The sequence below is a fragment of the Gallus gallus genome, chromosome 16, assembly GCF_016699485.2.
Source record: "Gallus gallus isolate bGalGal1 chromosome 16, bGalGal1.mat.broiler.GRCg7b, whole genome shotgun sequence".
In the NCBI taxonomy this organism is placed as follows: domain Eukaryota; kingdom Metazoa; phylum Chordata; class Aves; order Galliformes; family Phasianidae; genus Gallus; species Gallus gallus.
In genome coordinates, this window is record NC_052547.1 from 1350400 (window position 1) to 1367235 (window position 16836).

Here is a 16836-nt window from a genome sequence, read left to right on the forward strand (position 1 = left end):
ATGACTGAAATCCAAGGCTCAAGGAAAGAGTTTACACGGCATCCGAACAAAACCCTTGTCACCTGGTTGCTTCGCTGTTGGGACGGCGGGGCCAGTAGCTTGTCTCTGGATGGTAACGAAGCCCGCCAACTAGGAGGCATTGCCAAAGACTCATCTATTGAGAGAGGGATTAGTAGATGTTTGGATGGAGCCACCACCCTCTGGGAACGAATGTTAGTAGCCGTCAGGGAAAGACATTCCGTCAGAGACAGTCTGAAGCCTGTGATGAAGAAGTGGGATACAGCTGAAAAAGGTATCCAGTATTTGAGGGACATAGCTGTGGTGGGAATGGTGTATGACCCTAATTTTGCTCCTAACGATCCACGCCAAGGTCATGATCCGCAGAGAGTGAGAACAATGCCTGATATATGGCAGAAACTCACAAGAACAGCACCAGATCTACCCCCAACACACGCTTCCATTTCAGCCATCTCAGAATGAGCAAAGACTGGATGAAGTACAAGAACAAGTGTCTCTATTGATAAATCATGACGAACCTGTAGAAGTATCAGAAACGTTTGATGAAGATCAGGATAAGCAAAGGGGCCTAATGAAAGAACTGATCAAGCTAATGAAAATCCACTTAGTTAAAGGGGATGGACCCTTCTCCTCACCCGCATCATCAAAAATCTCAGCTACTGAAGGCAAATTCTTTCCTGCTCAAATGAGGAACATTGTAGGATTGCATTGCGTATTGCCTCTTGGCGTCACCTCAGTGACCACAGAGAAGACATGAGGAAGTGGCATGACCACACTACTCCTGTTCTGTGAGCACGGGTGAGAGAATTACAGAACTAATCAACCAGCGGTGTAGTTGTTCCAGTTCCCACAGGTAATGAATAGAGGGGCCCTGCCCTCAGTCAGGGAGGGAGAGGGATAACAGAGTTTATTGGACTGCGCAGATCCGATGGCCTGGCACATCAGAACCACAGAAATATAAGGCTCTGGTGGATACCGGTGCACAGTCCACTCCAATGCCCTCAAGTCATGAAGGGACAGAATCAATCCATATTTCTGGAGTGGCTGGGGGCTCTCAAGAACTGACTGTGTTGGAGGCCGAAATAAGCCTCACTGGTAAAGGCTGGCAAAAACACCCTATTGTGACTGGCCCAGGGGCTCCATGCACGCTGGGTATCGATTCCCTCAGAAGGGGGCATTTCAAGGATCCCAAGGGGTATCGCTGGGCCTTTGGAATAGCTGCTGTAGATACAGACAACATTCAGCAGCTGTCTGTTTTGCCTGGCCTGTCAGAAGATCCGTCTGTTGTGGGGTTGCTGCAAGTAAAAGAGCAGCAGGTACCGATTGCCACAAAAGCAGTGCACAGACGGCAGCACTGCACCAACAGGGACTCCTTGCTCCCCATTCATATGTTACTTTGTCAGCTAGAGAGTCAAGGACTGATCAGCATAAAGCACTTGCCTTTTAACAGCCCCATATGGCCAGTGCGTAAAGCCAGTGGAGAACGGAGGCTGACAGTAGACTACCGTGGCCTGAATGAAGTCGCACCCCCACTGAGTGCTGCTGTGCCGGACATGTTAGAACTGCAATATGAACTGGAGTCAAAAGCAGCCAAGTGGTATATGCCACCAGTGACATTGCTAATGCCTTCTTTTCCATTCCTCTGGCCACAGAATGCAGGCCGCAATTTGCCTTCAGCTGGAGGGGCACTCAGTCTACTTGGAACCGTTTGCCCCAGGGGTGGAAACACAGCCCAACCATTTGCCATGGGTTAATCCAAACTGTACTGGAACAGGGCAGTGCTCCTGAGCACCTGCAGTACATTGATAGCATCATTCTGTGGGGTGATACAGCAGAGAACGTTTTTGAGAAAGGAGAGCAAATAACCCAGACCCTTCTGCAAGCTGGTTTTGCTATCAAGCGAAGCAAAGTGAAAGGACCTGCCCAGGAGAGTCGGTTCCTAGGCAGAAAGTGGCAAGATGGGCGCCGTCACATCCCAGCAGATGTGATGGACAAAATCACTGCCGTGTCTCCGCCCATTAGTAAGAAAGAGACACAATCTTTTCTGGGTGTGGTGGGCTTTTGGAGAATGCGCGTTCCAAACTATATCCTGTAGGAGCGTGGCTCAGGGAGCAAGCAGTTGTGAGCTTGAGTGCTATGTGCATAACCCAGGCTGTGAGACCTTGAAGCTGTCAAAGCAGGAAGACAAACTGAGGCTTCAGTTAAGATAAGGGGGTAGCTAGCCTGGGAAGAGGTCAAGACAGTGGAATGCGAAGAACAGTGAAAAAAAACATGTGATGCTTAATGCTGTACCAATAGCTAGCAAGCAAGACGCATGATTTCTGTGTGCTAACCAATTATAAGTTGCCGTGTGTACCCTGTATTTCTGTATAAGTATGAGCTGATTCGGGCAATAAAGGATTAGAGGAGTTTCCACCAGTACTTCTGTGAAGACGCGTGGATTCATTCAGGCCGCCTTCCTTGAAGTGGCGCCCGAACAGGGACCCAGGAAAGCCGCACAAGTTGCCACAGCGGTTCGACGTGGAGGCAGCGGGATGCTCGAGAGTTGCCACAGCGGTTTGACACGGAAGGCAATGAGAGCGGGGAAGGATGCAGCGGGTAAGCTCCATGCCGAGAAGGCGGCAGCTCAGAGCGTTGTGTGCCAGACACACGTCAAATTAGACCCGCGGTGGGGTGAGTGCCGTGTGCCGGGATGGGCGGCCACTCGGGTAGGAAGATTGCGCAGCTTCCTCCTCGGCCACTTGCTGCTAGCATGGATGTGGAATTTGCAGCAGCACTGACACTGCTTCTCAGTATCCTCGCTAAGCGAGGGGAGACAGTGAAGGACAAAGACCTAGCTAAGCTAGTAACGTGGGCTCAAGAACAGGGGTTCTTGAAGGCTCCTCCACTCATTTTCGTAGTGGAAGAATGGTGCGAAATTGAGGACTGTATGTTTGACAGAGTCCTTCAGGGCAAGACGAATGATGCTCCAGCCCTCGGTTCTACCTGGCGAATCGTGATTAATATGCTTAAGACTATGAGTGTGGAGGCAAAAGTGGCTGCGCTGCTACTCAACTTGTAGCCACTCCTGCGGCAGTTCCAGCTTCAGCTACCACCAGCGTGTCCACACAGGAGAGAGACCCTACCAGTGCTCTGAATGTGAGAAGAGCTTCAAAACCTCTTCCTACCGGATTGTCCACCAGCGAATCCACACAGGAGAGAGACCCTACCAGTGCTGTGAGTGTGGGAAGAGCTTTAGCAGCAGTTCTAAACTCAACTCCCACAAGCACATCCACAGAGGAGACAGTCCACAATAGTGCCCCGAGTTTGTGCGGAGCTTCACTTCCAGTTCCTGCCTCCTTAGCTACCCGCACACCCTCGCAGGAGACAGAGCCTGCGAGTGCCCCAGAGAGCGTACTCCTTCCCCTGACGGGTGGTGCGGTGCAGCCGGCAGGGAGCGCTCCCTGGAAACAAGATGTGTTCCAGCGTGTGTTAACTGGGAGCTACGCTGTGAGCCCAGCAGGGAAGGCTGTGTGTGGCTGAGAGCAGGGAAATACAAACCCCGTCCGTGTTTGGGTACCCGACCTCGGTTGCAGGACAGCTCCAACCCCTCCTGTTCGCCTCCTTACTCTGGTTATCACTGATGAAAATTACCTTTTGGAGAATTGCTGTTTGGTGGCATCTCACTGCTGCTACCAAGTCAAGTTACAACAGCTGTAACACAGGGTGCTGGTCACTTTGTAAGAGCCATCTCTTAAGAGCACCGGAGAAGGCATTTTCAAACAGTTGGGAGTCAGGAAGCAGGGCCGAAGTCCAGCTCATCTGAGCAGCTTTTCTTCCTGAGTTTAGGTGGAAAGGCAGGTGAATGGACACTGGCAGCCAGATCAGGCCACATGGGGGAGCTACAGAAATGCTGTCTGCCATTCTGAGGGGAGTATTTATGCTATCAAAACTCAGTTGGAGCTGAAGCTGGGCAGCAGTGTGGGAGACAATGGAAGGGCTTCTTTGTGTGACCAGCAAAAGGCGGACCATAGATGACATCGCTTCATTACTGGATGAGGTTGATCACCTCATAAATCGGGACATAGAACCAGCAGAGTCACACAGTGCACTATTTTTTCACGTCTGTCTTGAACACTGGAGATGGGTGGTGGGACACCTGGAGCTCTGGGTTCAGGCCCACGACTGCACTGATGATAAACTCCCAGTGGACTGTGGACATGGGTGGGATTTGCTGCTCCAGTTGCATGCGTGTAGATCTATGGCCCATGGGGTTTATCCAGGGATCGTGGGAATTGCAAGATGTCCCAGCTGACTGGAAGCTGCCAAACATCTGAGTTTCCAGGCAGGACAAGAAGGAAGACCTTGTCAGTTCCAGGCCTGCCAGTCTCCCTTTGGTGCCTGGCAAAATCACAGAGGAGGTCATTGTGAGATTTACTGAAAAACGCTTCAAAGACAGCACAGTCGTTGTCGTCAGTACAGGTTAGGGCTGACTTTCTGGAAAGGAGGTTTGAGGAGAAGGACCTGGATAATCCTGGGGTGCATTAAATGAGTGTGACCATCAGACTGAGGAAGGTGATCCTCCCCTTCTGCTCTGCCCTGGTGAGGCCACATCTGGACCACTGTGTTCAGTTCTGGGCTCCTCAGCACATGACAGGCAGGGAACTGCCGGAGAGAGACTAACAGGGGTCTGCAGAGGTGATTGAGGCCGGGAGGAACCCCGCTGCCAGGAAGAAGAGCAACAGGGTTGGGGGAGTCGGACATTTCCTGGTGTGGTGAGCATGGGGCGCCCTGATACACTGTGAGATGAGGTCAGTGTGGCCATAGCCATCAGCACACCCTCCACTGCCCCATTCATTGCTCACCTTCTGTACTGCGCAGGGAGTAGAAGAGCCACAGTGCCAGGCAGATGAGCCCCGACACCCAGACCTCCCCACCCATCAGCAGCTTTGTCTGAGTTTCAGCTGGGATTGAACTGTTTTCTTGAGTGTGTCTGGCATGATGTTATGTTTTGGTTCCAGGAGGAAAACATTGTTGCCAACGTTTGCAGTTGCTGCTCAGCAGTGCTGTCCAGAACCAAGGCCATTTGCAGCAAAGGAGCCATGCAGTTGGGAGGGTAGAGAACTAGGACAGCTGACTGAAAGTGGCCAAAGGGATATTCTGTGGCATATGAGATGAAGCAGAAGGAGTTTTGAAGGGGGTGGGAGTTCATTTTGCTCAGTCCCGCTGCTTGGGGTCTAACTGGGTGTTGTTCTGGGAGTAGTGAGCAATTGCTTGTGCATCACTTGTTTTATCCATTTGTTGTAATTATTATCCTTTTCTCTGTCTTAGTAAATAGTTTTCTCTCAACCCTCCAGTTCAACTTTGTTTTGTTTGTTATTCTTTCCCCCATCACACTGGGAATAGGGGAGAGTGAGCAAACAGCTGTGTGGTGCTGATCCACCTGCCAGGTTAAACCACCACGGGAGGGTCCCTTGGGAGTCATTCCTGAAGGGTAAAGGTGTCCAGGAAGGCTGGACACTTCTCAAGAAGGAATTCTTAAAGGTTCAGGAAGGGTCCATGCCAGTGCACCACAGGATGAGCCAGTGGAGAAGGAGAGCGTTGTGGCTGATGAAGGAACTTTTGCTGAGACTCCAGGAGAAAAAGAGAGTTTATGTCCTGAGGAAGAAGGGAAGGGCAACTCATAGCATGGGATCAGGCCTCGCCAGCATGGGTTCGTGAAAGGCAGGTCCTGCTTGACCAACCTGATCTCCTGCTGTGATCGAGTGACCTGCCTGGTGGATTATGGAAAGGCTGTTGTCGTTGCCTTCCTTGACTTCAGCAAAGCCTTTGACAATGTCTCCCACTGTATTCCCTTGGAGAAGCTGGCATCCTGAGGTTTGCACAGGTACACTCTTTGCTGGGTAAAGAACTGTCTGAATGGCCAGGCCCAGAGAGTGGTGGTGAAAGGAGATAAATGCAGCTGGTGACCGGTCACCACTGGTGTGCCTCAGGGGTCAGCATTGGGTCCTGCCCTGTTTAATGTCTCTATTGACGATCTGGATGAGGGCATCGGGTGCATCATCAGAAAGTTTACAGATGAGACCAAGTTAGGGGCAAGTGTCAATCTGCCTGAGGGTAGGAAGGCCCTGCAGAGGGACCTGGACAGACTGTCCAATGGGCTGGGGCCATCGGGCTGAAGTTCACAAAGACCAAGTGCCAGGTCCTGCACTCTGGACACAACAACCCCAGGCATCGCTACAGGCTGGGGGCAGAGAGGCTGGAAAGCTGAGCAGAGGAAACAAACCTGGGGGTTTGTCAATGATTTGCGGGGTGGTTCGGCCCGGTTTGGTGCTTGCAGACCCAGGCCCCGGGAAAAGGGAAAGGGAGAAATGGAAAAGGGGAGGGAGAACGCCTTCCTCTCATGCTGAGGCAGACGAGACATCAAGCCAGGCCAAGCAGAAGAAGGGAACGTCTCATGATGTGCAAACAGTTTTATCTTTACGTCTGAACAGCAAATGGAAACAGAATAGCACAAAGTCTGCTGGGGTATGTAGAATGTAGTTCTTCCCTTCTGAGAAGAGGACACCCAGATCTATCCACAATCCATGGAACTGGAGCATTAACTCTTTAACTCCCAGTGTAGTACATGATGTTGTGATGTGGAATACCGATGACCAAAAATCATAAAACCGTGAGGGGGCTTTGGTCTGTAGGCAGCTGAACGTGGGCCAGCAGTGTGCCCAGGAGGACAAAAGGCCTATGGCATCCTGGCTTGTATCAGCAATAGTGCAGCCAGCAGGAGCAGGAGGTGATCGTCCCTCTGTACTCAGCACTGCTGAGGCCGCACCTCAAGTGCTGTGTTCAGTGTTGGGCCGCTCACAACAGGAAGGATGCTGAGGGCCTGGAATGGGTCCAGAGAAGGGCAATGGAGCCGTGAGGTCTGTAGCGTAAATCTTATGGAGAGCAGCTGAGGGAACGGGAAGTGTTGAGTGAGGAGAAGAAGAGAATGAGGGGAGACCTCGTTGCTGTCTGCAACTCCCTGAAAGGAAGTTGTGGTGAGGTGGGATTTGGCCTCTTCTCTTGGGAGATAAGAAGTGGTGAAGTCACCGTGTCTGGAGATGTTTAAGGAAAGGATAGATGTAGTATTTGGTGACGTGTTTTGGTGGGGGATTGCCCTAGACCTTAGAGCATCTTTTCCAACATTAATGATTCTAGGAACTCCATTGCCTCACCTTGCTGGGCTGTCCTTCCAACAAATGTCAGCATTCCAATCGTGAGAGCTGTCCCACCAGACACGTCAGAGAAGAAAAGGCAGCCGAGGTGCAGGTATCTCTAGAGGAGATCCCTGCTTGTTCCAAGCTGCAGGGTGAGGCCTGAAGTGGAGCTCTGCTTTTGGGAGTCACCAGGGACCAGGGTGCCTCCTCGCTGTTGTCTATGGTTGCAGTAGTATTGTTAAACCACCCATCTACCTCTGTCCAATACCACAAGGCCTTTTAACTGCTTTTTGCAGCTCAGCTGCCTGTCGTAAGAGATGATCCACCTTGTGCAGCTACTTGCCTTATCATTAGGAGGAGGTTCGAGGCAGTGGGTGGAATGGACCGCCTGAACCAAAATCTCCTCTTTTTACCAGTTCTGTCTGTGTGTATGCAGACATGTCTGGGCATTTCCCTGGATGGGCACTGGATCTGGCCCTCATGTGAGTGCTCGCCACCACAGTGTCAGAGATGAAGACATCCGTCACTTCTGGCTCTGCCCACACTAGTGAGATCACTATGAAGGGAAGACTGGGGGATTCAAGTGTATCTCCACAACTACCCTCTGGCCATCCCATAGCCTCCTCTTTGTCCCTCAATCAAACCCCGTCTCCCCCCATATTATCTCCATGGTTCCCAACGGTCACCTCATGGTAAGTCAGTGGTCAAATTGTGTCATGGTTTTGTAACTTCACTATTGGTATTCCACATCATAACATCATGGACAAAAGAGAAGAACTACGTATCCCAGAGGACCTCACGGTCAGAGAAGGAAGATACATCACGGAAGATGCGTCATCTGGTTGCGCGCGGTTCTTCTTCACTTTTGTTTGCTGCCGGGAGAGGAGTGGGTGTGCTTTCCAAGCCGGGCGCCTTCATCAAGTAAGGCTTTCGGTTTCGGAAACTCTCTCACTCTCTCTCCCTCTCCCTCTCTATCGCTCTTTCGCTCTCTCCCTCATTCATTTGGTTTATTATCCTTACTCCCAATTAGATTGTATTGTATTGTGTCATCTTGTATCCCAACATCATAGTTAGTAAAATAAGTTCTCCTTCTTAGATTGTTGCCGCCGCTTCGTTTTTTTCTTGGGAAGCCAGGGGGGAGGGGGGCCCGCAAGCCTACTGCCCCCCTGTCACGGGCACAGATCTATCTAGGTAACTCCGTGACAAATGCTTCCACCCCTTATTCTACATCATTATATCATGCTTAATACATATACATAGAACTACTGACTGCACTCCCCCAACATCAAATTCCCTTGTGGTACACATTGAACATCCCAACTTTCTGCATCGCCCACCAAGTGGAGCCAGGTCCCTGGGCAAAAACAGTTCCACGGAGAGGTCTGCCCTTTCCAGAGGCTGGAAGGACCCGAACTGCTTTTCCCAACGTGCTCTTTCCATGTGCTACAGGGACCTTATCTTCCTCTACGGTATGTAGGGAGCTGGAATGGGTGGGACCATCACGATTGATAGATCCCCTGATGTTGACCAACCAGGTGGCTTCTGCCAGATGCTTCTCCCAGTGCTTCAATGTTCCACCGCCCGTTGCTTTCAGCATAGTTTTTAACAACCCATTGTATCGTTCAATCTTACCAGAAGCTGGTGCATGATAGGGGATATGATAAATCCATTCAATGCCATGTTCTTTGGCCCAAGTATTTCTAAGAGAATTTTTAAAATGAGTCCCATTATCTGATTCAATTCTTTCTGGGGTGCCGTGTCGCCACAGAACTTGTTTCTCCAGACCTAATATGGTGTTTCTGGCGGTAGCATGGGGTACTGCATATGTTTCAAGCCACCCAGTGGTCGCTTCCACCATGGTGAGCACATAACGCTTACCATTGCAGGATCGTGGCAAGGTGATATAGTCAATCTGCCACGCCTCCCCATATTTATACTTTTGCCATCGCCCTTCCTCCCAGAGAGGTTTCATCCTCTTGGCTTGTTTGATTATGGCGCATGTTTCACAGTCATGAATAACTTGTGCAATAGCATCCATAGTTAAGTCCACCCCTCGGTTTCTAGCCCATTTATATGTTGCATCTCTCCCTTGATGGCCCGAGGTCTCATAGGCCCACCGAGCTAGAAATAATTCACCCTTGTTCTGCCAGTCCAAGTCTATTTGAGCCACCTCAATTTTGGCAGCCTGATCTACCTGATGGTTTTTTTTCTGTCCTTCCGTAGCCCGACTCTTGGGCACATGAGCATCTAAGTGACGCACCTTTACCACCATAGTCTTCATTCGGGCAGCAATGTCTTTCCACAGTTCAGCAGACCAAATAGGTTTACCTCTCCGTTGCCAGTTATTTTGCTCCCACTGCTGTAACCACCCCCATAAGGCATTCGTCACCATCCATGAATCAGTATAAAGATAAAGCACTGGCCACCCATCCCGTTCAGCGACATCTAAGGCCAGTTGGACAGCCTTGACCTCTGCAAACTGACTTGATTCTCCTTTTCCTTCAGTGGCCTCTGCAACTTGTCGTGTGGGGCTCCACACAGCAGCTTTCCATCTGCGATACTTCCCAACAATACGACGCGATCCATCTGTGAACAGGGCATATTTCTTTTCATTTCCTGGTAGTTCATTGTATGGCAGGGCCTCTTTGGCACGTGATACCTCTTCTCCTGGTGATGTTCCAAACTTTTTACCTTCAGGCAAGTCCATGATCACCTCTAAGATTCCTGGATGACTGAAGTTCCCCATTCGAGCTCGTTGTGTAATCAGTGCGATCCACTTGCTCCAAGTGGCATCAGTAGCATGATGGGTGGAGGGAATCTTTCCTTTAAACATCCAGTTCAGCACCGGCAGTCGAGGTGCCAGGAGGAGCAGCGTCTCAGTACCGACTACTTCGGAAGCAGCCCTAACCCCCTCATACGCGGCTAAGATTTCCTTCTCAGTTGGGGTGTAACACTCTTCAGACCCCCTGTATGCTCGACTCCGGAATCCCAGGGGTCGGCCTCGGGTCTCCCCTGAGGTTCTTTGCCACAAGCTCCAGGTGGGACCTTTCTCTCCAGCAGCAGCGTAGAGGATGTTCTTTACATCTTGTCCCGTCCGTACTGGCCCCAGGGCCATGGCACGGGCTATCTCATGTTGATCTGCTCAAAAGCCTGCTGCTGTTCAGGACCCCATGTAAAATCATTCTTCTTCCGCGTCACCTGATACAGGGGGCTTACAATAAGGCTATAGTTTGGAACATGCATCCTCCAAAAGCCCACTACACCCAGAAAAGATTGTGTCTCTTTCTTACTAATGGGCGGAGACACGGCAGTGATTTTGTCCATCACATCTGCTGGGATGTGACGGCGCCCATCTTGCCACTTTCTGCCTAGGAACCGACTCTCCTGGGCAGGTCCTTTCACTTTGCTTCACTTGATAGCAAAACCAGCTTGCAGAAGGGTCTGGCTTATTTGCTCTCCTTTCTCAAAAAACGTTCTCTGATGGCATTGTTGTGTGGGGCGATACAGCAATGTACTGCAGGTGCTCAGGAGCACTGACTGTTCCAGCACAGTTTGGATTAACCCATGGCAAATGGTTGGGCTGTGTTTCCACCCCTGGGGCAAACGGTTCCAAGTAGACTGAGTGCCCCTCCAGCTGAAGGCAAATTGTGGCCTGCATTCTGTGGCCAGAGGAATGGAAAAGAAGGCATTAGCAATGTCACTGGTGGCATACCACTTGGCTGCTTTTGACTCCAGTTCATATTGCAGTTCTAACATGTCCGGCACAGCAGCACTCAGCGGGGGTGCGATTTCATTCAGGCCACGGTAGTCTACCGTTAGCCTCCGTTCTCCACTGGCTTTACGCACTGGCCATATGGGGCTGTTAAAAGGAGAGTGGCTTCTGCTGATCACTCCTTGGCTCTCTAGCTGACAAATCAACTTATGAATGGGGAGCAAGGAGTCCCTGTTGGTGCAGTGCTGCCGTCTGTGCACTGCTTTTGTGGCAATCGGTACCTGCTGCTCTTTTACTCGCAGCAACCCCACAACAGACGGATCTTCTGACAGGCCAGGCAAAACAGACAGCTGCTGAATGTTTGTCTGTATCTACAGCAGCTATTCCAAAGGCCCATCGATACCCCTTGGGATCCTTGAAATGCCCCCTTCTGAGGGAATCGATACCCAGCGTGCATGGAGCCCCTGGGCCAGTCACAATACGGTGTTTTTGCCAGTCTTTACCAGTGAGGCTTATTTTGGCCTCCAACACAGTCAGTTCTTGAGAGCCCCCAGTCACTCCAGAAATACGGATTGATTCCGTCCTTCCTGACTCGAGGGCATTGGAGTGGACTGTGCACCGGTATCCACCAGGGCCTTATATTTCTGTGGTTCTGATGTGCCAGGCCATCGGATCCGTGCATTCCAATAAACTCTGTTATCCCTCTCCCTCCCTGACTGAGGGCAGGGCCCCCCTCTATTCATTACCTGTGGTAACTGGAGCAACTACACCGCTGGTTGATTAGTTCTGTAATTCTCTCACCCGTGCTCGCAGTACAGGAGTAGTGTGGTCATGCCACTTCCTCATGTCTTCTCTGTGGTCACTGAGGTGACGCCACAAGGCAATACGCAATGCAATCCTACAATGTTCCTCATTTGAGCAGGAAAGAATTTGCCTTCAGTAGCTGAGATTTTTGATGATGCGGGTGAGGAGAAGGGTCCATCCCCTTTAATTAAGTGGATTTTCATTAGCTTGATCAGTTCTTTCATTAGGCCCCTTTGCTTATCCTGATCTTCATCAAACGTTTCTGATACTTCTACGGTTCGTCACGATTAATCAACAGAGACACTTGTTCTTGTACTTCATCCAGTCTGTTTGCTAATTCTGAGATGGCTGAAATGGAAGCGTGCGTTGGGGATAGATTTTGTTCATCGTTTTGAAGTGTAAAAATTAATTCCAAAACTGGGGGTCTTCTCTGTTGGCCCTCGTATCTGTCAAACGTTGCTGCTGGTGTAGGGGTGTATCTTTCTGGTGCTGTTCTTGTGAGTTTCTGCCATATATCAGGCGTCGTCCTCACTCTCTCCAGATCATGACCTTGGCGTGGATCGTTAGGAGCAAAATTAGGGTCATACACCATTCCCACCACAGCTATTTCCCTCAAATACTGGATACCTTTTTCAGCTGTATCCCACTTCTTCATCACAGGCTTCAGACTGTCTCTGACGGGATGTCTTTCCCTGACGGCTACTAACATTCGTTCCCAGAGGGTGGTGGCTCCATCCAAACATCTACTAATCCCTCTGTCAATAGATGAGTCTTTGGCAATGCCTCCTAGTTGGCGGGCTTCGTTACCATCCAGAGACAAGCTACTGGCCCCGCCATCCCAACAGCGAAGCAACCAGGTGACAAGGGTTTTGTTCGGATGCCGTGTAAACTCTTTCCTTGAGCCTTGCATTTCAGTCATCTTCAGAGGTCGGCAAACAGAAATAGAGACTTCTTCTTCATCACTCGCCTCTCCGTGTCTCTTGGTTTTTGCTTTTGCCTTTCGTGGCTCTGAGGAGGCCCCTGGCCTGGATCTCCCTCTACCTCCTCCTCTGCTGCTGCTGCTTCTTTTTTCCATTCCAGACGCGTGGACACCCACTTCCATTTCTTGCCTTCCACAGGGGCAGCTGACACTGCTACTGGTGTCTCCTGTGACTGATCAGATTTGACTTGGAGATTTCCCCCTTTGGCTTCAACCTCTGCTTGGAAACTCTCTCTCCCCAGAATAGTATTACATAGAGCACGGTAAGCACAAGCCAAGCCCCAAATAAGCCGTACCTCCTTCGATCTATCTGAGCCACCACCATCCCTGACTCAAATACTGGCTTCGTTTCCTGGGATCCCACAGGTGTTCAAGAGTGGAGTGCCATGACATTGTGGTCCCCACGCTTCTAAGATTTCTCCTAAACCTCTCCATATTCCCTGCCAGTCAGCATTCTCTGGTTTTGGAGGAGACTTCTTCCACATAACACAAATGGAGAAGAAAACATTCAAGGAGATTGATAACATGCACAAGAGTATGAGCTCCAGCTCGGCAGTTGAAAAAAACACGTGACAAACTGAGAAGAAAGCCTGGAAACTGGTTTGAAAGTGTCAAACTTAAAATGATACCACATTGCATAAAGGTACCAGGCAGGTGTCTCCATCAGGGCCCTTATTTGGTTATACATGAACACAATTCCACAGCACGAAATCATGATGTTAATTATAGGCCAATAATTTCCCAAGATCATGATTGTCCTTAATCCCTTATACAACGCTCCTGCAATAAAGAGCAGACTCATAGCTGGTAGCTGCTAAAATGGGGGAAAAACAACAACAACAACTACTGGGTACAGTGTCTGGAGTTCGGCAGACTGCCCAGACTATAATCTCATCTATGAAGGTCACACTAGCAATGCCTTGCAGTCTGGCAGTCTCCGGCTTAAAGAAATCCTTTCTTTTCTCTGTTAGCGTTAAAAGCTTCAGATTGCCCGCATTCTCCACCAAAAGCTGTCACGGACTTATCTAGCTCAATCTAGATCAGTCTATGCCCGTGACAGGGAGGGCCGTGGGCCTGTGGGCCCCCTGGCACCCAAAAATGGGAAGGGAAAGGGGACAGGGGAATGGGAGCTGGGCTCAGAGAGGGAAAAAAGAACAGAGCAGTGGCCACAATCTCAGGTGGAAACATTATTTTACTAACCGTGATATTGGAATGCAAGATAACACAATATAATACAATCAAATTGAAAGTACGGGTTATAAATAAGATAAAATAAGAGACAGCTTCCAAAACCGAAAGGTCTGCTTGAATGAAGGCGCACAGCTCGGAAGCACACCCAGCACTCTGCGTGGCTTGCCGGGAAAGAGAGTGTGAGCCTGATCACGCAACTCATATCCCGTGATTTCAGTGCCGTATCTTCCCTCACTGACCGTGAGGTCCTCTGGGATACGCAGTTCTTCTTCTCTTTCGAGAAGCAGGTATCTGGATCGTTGTCAGTCCACAGAACCGGACTATTAACCCTGTAATTACCCGGGCTGTCCATGATGCTATGATGTGGAATACCAATGGCAAAATTACAAAACCATGCCAGCTTGGCTCAAAGCCTGGTCAGCAGCACCCATCCAAGGCATGAGCTGCCCAACAAGGTTTTGAAGCTAATGGCTGACTACAATGAGCACAGCGCTGAGAGCTGCTTTTCACAAAGAAAGCTGCTGAACAAAGTTGAGACTGGGGCATTCCGACTTGAGTACAGTTGGCACAGGCACCGGGTAAGATAATCCTACATGGTAGGAGAGCGCCTAGCACAGGGCAGAACCCATGTGCTAACTGTTGGAAACAGTGTGTGAGCAGGGGAGCACACACTGCGTCAGCCCGAGGAGATGCAGGAAGTTGAGCAAACAGAGATACACACACCCACAAACTCCAAACACATGCATGCAGGGCTGGCTGAAGTAACACAGCACTCAGAAGGGAAGTTCACTTCCTGTGCGGGTGAGAAGAGGTGGTGTCATATGGGACCACGTCCCCGTCCCGACTCACCACCCTGGGGGTTCTCCAGGGAGGGTTGGCCCAGTATTGTCCCAGCTATGGGCCCAACGGGGGAGTGCAGGGAACTGGGACCGCTCCAATTGCAGGGACCCCCTCCTGAGCCCCCGTTCCACACTAAAGCTGTGGCCGAGCCGCTGGATTCTCTGTTGTGGCCTGCAAGGGAGGGAGAGCAGTGAGCCCTGGCTCTGTGCTCGCTGTGGGGCATGGAGCATCATGCCACCATCACCACTGTGACCCCAAAGCAACGAGGGGCCCCAGAGTGCCCTGAGCCCATGCACTGGCGGGGGACAGTTCTGCCCTTGGCACTCACCTGGTGCTGCTTCGTAACCCTTCTTCTCCTTCCCTACAGATAGAAAGAAGTGTGAACATTAAGCTCATGTCAGAACATGGGCATTCCCAAGGGGGTCCAGGCCCCACCTGCAGCTCCCGCTTTCTCCCCCCAGCTCACTACCTTTACCTGACTTGCTCTTCCACACCACCAATCCAACGACAGCAGCGATGACAGCCACGATGGCGATGACCGCCCCAGCCACAATGGGAATCAGGTTGGGCTGCGGCTCTGGAGGAGAGCGCCGTTGTCAGGAAAGGAAGGGGCAGCCCCCGAATCCCAACCCCATGCACCCCACGCTGATAGCTCACCCCATGAGAAGAGGCCAGGCTGGGGCAGGCTGGTGTGCTCCACGCGGCACCAATACTTGTGCCCATCCTCCGGCAGCACATCAATGGCAGCCGAGGCGTGGTAGGTGCCATCGCTGTTGGGCACGACGCCCCCCCCACTGGGTCTCCTGGTCCCGGACCATGCCGTCCTTCATCCAGCTGATGGCAATGGGCCGCGGGTAGAAGCCCGTGAGCGTGGCAGGACAAGGTCAGGATCCCATCGGCCTCCTTCCCCCACACTCGCAACTCGGGCTGCACTGCAGGTGGGTGATGTTGTGGGCCGGGCTGAGCTCCACACACTGAGCCCCTGCCCCACACCCAGCCCAGCCCCACGTCCCCCCTCCCATCCTCACCTCTCCTTTTCAGTGCCGCCTTCCCATGCTCCAGGTATCTCCTCAAGTTCTGAACACAGACAGTCCCCAGCTCATGCTTCCATCTCTCAGCATACGTCCCTTCTGTCTCCCATTGCCTCTTGGTGATTTCAGCCACCGGATCCGCCGCGGGTGAACGTCATCGTGTCCATATCAAGGCAATGTGGTCCCTCCCATCAAATGCATACTGATCGTACCCTCGGATGCTGCCGTCCTCCAGGATGTCACAGCCAAACATCTTCTGCAGTGTGTGAGACCCTGAGACACAGCCAGGGCAGGGGCTGAAGGGCTTCTTGGGCTGTGGGCACCGTGAGTGCCATGGGTCCTGGGGTGGGGTGGGTGGGGCGCAGGAGCAGGGCAGCCCAGGGACAGTGCCACCACACATTGACGGCCCAGCACAGCTGGGCGTGTGGGCATGGCCAGACCTCAGTGGGGCTGGCGGACACCCTCGGCACACAGAGCTCTGTCCCAGACGCATCGCGCTGCAGCTTCCCCCACGCTCACCCTCCACTTTGTTGTAGCGTTCCGGCAGACTGCCCAGGCCCCTGTCAAAATCCCGCTCACCGCCCCGGGCCTTCTCGGTCTGCGCAGCCCAGTGCTCCCGGTCCTCCTGCGGCAGCTTCTCCCACGATGGGGGGCACCCACCGGCTCTTACTGTCGTACTTCCCAAAGAGGTCGCCATCCACGTACCCGACGATCACGAACCGCGGCCATCCCGGGGCCGGGATCCGTCATCCCGGTCAGGAAGTAGCGCAGGGAGTGCGACCCTGCGGGGACAGACGGCGTCGGAGCCGTGACCGCGGGTGGGGTCCCGCGGACGCAGCCCCGGCGTCGGGGAGCGAGGAGCCGCGGGTCCCGGTGCCGGGGGCAGGCCCGATCCCGCAGCAACTCACCGCACGCCGCCGCGCCCAGGGCGCCCAGCAGCAGCCCCAGCAACACCGCCTTGCACGGACCCATGGCATGGCACGGCACGGCACGGCACGGCACGGCACGGCACCGCACCGCACCGCACCGCACCGCACCGCACCGCACCGCACCGCACCGCTCCGCGGACACCCCGGGCTCCGCCCC

General features: G+C 52.2%; 1 pseudogene; it reads right to left on the bottom strand.

Moving 5' to 3' along the window:
* Positions 1-14318: 14318 nt before the first annotated feature.
* Positions 14319-16836, bottom strand: LOC121106507 (annotated as a pseudogene).